General features: G+C 45.0%; 1 pseudogene; it reads right to left on the bottom strand.

Moving 5' to 3' along the window:
• Positions 1-990: 990 nt before the first annotated feature.
• Positions 991-2,064, bottom strand: LOC140636279 (E3 ubiquitin-protein ligase TRAF7 pseudogene; annotated as a pseudogene).
• Between the last annotated feature and the right edge of the window lie 1,285 nt (positions 2,065-3,349).

Raw genomic sequence — 3,349 nt, 5'->3', positions numbered from 1 at the left:
AGCAAGTAATTTTTTTTAATTTTAAAGGTGTCAATCTGCACGTATTTTATTATTTTTTTCACAGTCTATGCAGCTTTTATTTCAGTCAGAAAGTAGTCAAATATACACACAGCCTAAAAACAGTATAAAAGGTGAATAAAAAGGCCCATAGTCTATTTGGGGTGGAGGCAGAGGGTAGGCTGGTCCAGCATTGTATCTGGTACTTTGGGAGGAGGACCAATGATAGGAGCAAGCAGAGAAAGGCTTGTTGGGCAGAAAGGAAACTGCTTGGCTAGCTAAGCCTGCTCACCTTTTCATACACAAGGCAGGAAGAGACTGTAAGACTACTCATGTGGCCAGCCTGGCTTGGATAGGTCTAATGCAGGCCAAGACTCAGCCTGGATTTTCTTTTAGGAAGTCCAAACTTTCACAGTGCTGTCCACAGTCCCCACACGGCCAGCCCAGTCATACTGCACTGGTGATGCAGCAGAGTCTACATGCAGATCATGCCCTTCACACTCCAGACCCTGAAGGATCTGTCATAGGATATGCTGGGGACTTTGGTCTGGTCTGGTATGGAGATGACTGTCAAGGCATACATGGTGCCAATGTGGCCTGTTAGGATCTGCACCTGCTACTTAAACTTGATGTTTCATGTGTGAATGAAGTTCTCCCAGTGCCGCTGGACAATGCGGCCATTCATTGTGCCAATATGGTAGTGCTGCTGGTGACATCTGCAGGATGTGGGCGCAGTTGAGGGTCTAGATGTCCCAGATCTTGATTATTTGGTTAGGAGCCACTGTGCATGCAACTCTGACCAGGGCCTGTACTCAGTGGTTGAGGCCCATGAGCTCCTTCTTTATCTTCAGCTCAGTGCCTGTGATGTTCCAGTCCTGGATATCCTTCAGCAAACTGCTTAGGAGCATGCTGTAGGAGGAGACCAGGGTGTATACCAATTGTCTGGGCCCGGACTGTGTTCACCCTCTGCAGGTTCTGGATGTCCCACATGATGTATAGTCTGCTGAGCTACTGTAAAGCTTGTGCTCCAGAAGGCAGAGCATCAGCACAATGTTGTCATGCCATTCCAGTATCTTCTGGCATTTAGGCTCTTCTCCAGCTGGTCGATCTTCTCTGAGAGCTTGCCCAGCATGAAATGCAGAAAATAATCTCCTAGTCCTTCTGTGTCAGCACCACAAATATTTTGTGGAAGCTATCAGCCTTTTGCTGCGGGAACTCCTTCAGGTCCATCTCATACATGTCCTGATTTCCCATGAACATGCATCTGTACTTAGAGTGGGGATACTTGATGTGGTTGTACTCCTTGAGTTCATCCATGTTCATCACGAGGAGGGGATGACTAGGGTTGTTAGAGCATCACACAGACCTGCAGTCACAGCAGTCTTTGTTGTCTTTCTAGGAACTGAGCTTGATGGTGAAGGGACTCCCACAGGGTGTCTACCTCAAAAACAGGTGGGCTTCCTGCCAGCCACCACTGGATAGCCATGCTTGCAGTGAATGAAGAACTCCTAGATCTACACTCCATTGCAATTTTGTTTACTACCACCATCAGGTTGGTGTTGCACATGGGACACCTCTCTGTCTTTAAGATGCATCTTTGATAAAACATGTGCCTCCATGTACTGATTACAGGGTCCTTGAACACACTGTAGCTGACCTGACAACAGAGCTGAGGGCTGCTCAGCAAATACAAATGGCTCTAGCTCCTCCTTGTACTCTGGCAGCAAGAATGTGGAGCATAGAGATAGGCTGGACCCAGAGTCCAGTAGACTCTGGACTGCAGCTGCCAGAGATGGCATGGTAGAGCTTGGATTCACAGTGCAGGGTGGTGATGGGGACATGCTGTCTTCCTCACCCTGAGGGAAGGAGGTGAGGGTGCTGGAGGAGAGGGGCACCCTGTGGTGCTATTTGTGAATGCTGATCTTAAGTGGCTTTTGCAATGGTAGTGACAACTGAAATGGGTCCCAAAATCTTTTCCATTCTGGTCCCTATGGTGAGGTCTGGGGTGGATGGGTTGGAAGTCTCCCTGGAGAAGCAGTTGTAGCAGGTGCTTTTGCCTGATCTCATGCTCATGAGAACTATCTTGGACATTTACATAATGTCCCCCATCTGCGGCCACTGGGGAGTGGCAACGCCAGCCTCCAGCTTCATCAGGCCCCCTTGGCTGCCTCTCTAGGAAGGGACCTGTGTGCTTTTTAAAATAAAGCATTTTCAAAATAATTATTAGCCATGTATACTAAGAGAATCGGCAAGGTAAGTTTGGTATCAGTAAATTATATATATTCCCTTCTATACCAGGTCATGATAAATGTTGCACCAGGTATGAACACAGGGACATTCATCAGTGACTTGAATTTTATAGACACTAAACTCAGTTTAAATGATGGTATTGATGGTATTGAGACATCTTTGAGGTCTGAATTTCGCCAGTGCTCAGTGCCTGAGTACTGAGACATGCAGCAAGGAAGAGTGAATAGTCAGCAGGGTCAAGGGCGGCAAAGAGAATGAAGAAGATGAGTGCTGAGGAAACACTGTTGGATCTATAATAGGGAGGAATTCATGACCTTTGGGAAAACATTTTCAGTAGTGTAGTGGAGAAGGGAGTTGGCTTGCAGTGCATTACAGAGTAATTGGGTAGTGGAAAAGAGTGAGTGAGACTTCTCTTTATATAATGTAGCAGTGAAAGATGAGAGGGAATGAGTTTGACAAGCTAGCTGGGCCAAAGTACATTTTTTTTTTTAAAGGATTGTTTATAGGCAGAGCAGTAGGCATGGGTGAGATGTGCATCTGTAGTAGAGTTCAGGGGGTGGAGAGAGATAGAGAGAGGGGGAGAGACTAGCACAAGATACCCACTAGCAGATGCTCTGTCTGTCTAATAAGCACTTACCCTTAAAGGAAGTTTCCAAAATTGCCTCATTTTTGTAAGATTCAAAACAGTTTTAGAGCGTGAAACACAGACATTCGCCCTAGAGGGACTTGCCATTTAACAGTGATACAGTACACACAGAGATAATGAAATGGAGTTATCAGTTAAGCACCTTTCAAAAGACGTTATCAATATACTCTAACCAAAATAAAAAAAAAAACATTGGATGATTTGTTCAATTTGTTCACATAGTATCCACATAGGTAAGTATTATCATTTTTGAGGAAACAGAAGCTTAGGCAGGCTACAGGCTAAGGAAGTTCTTAATGCCTCATGGCTAATCAATGATTTCAGTCCAGTCTCTGATTACAAGCTAGGATTCCACACCTAGTAACTGTCATTAGAAATATTGAGTGAAGCTTTTGACTTCAAATCTCAAATTAGAATTCAACAATGTCTATATCTCACTTTAGGTAAAATAATGTC

The sequence above is a fragment of the Canis lupus genome, chromosome 7 (assembly GCF_048164855.1).
Source record: "Canis lupus baileyi chromosome 7, mCanLup2.hap1, whole genome shotgun sequence".
Lineage (NCBI taxonomy): Eukaryota > Metazoa > Chordata > Mammalia > Carnivora > Canidae > Canis > Canis lupus.
The sequence above is the reverse complement of the archived record's forward strand: the minus strand, read 5'-3'. Positions and strand labels throughout refer to the sequence as shown.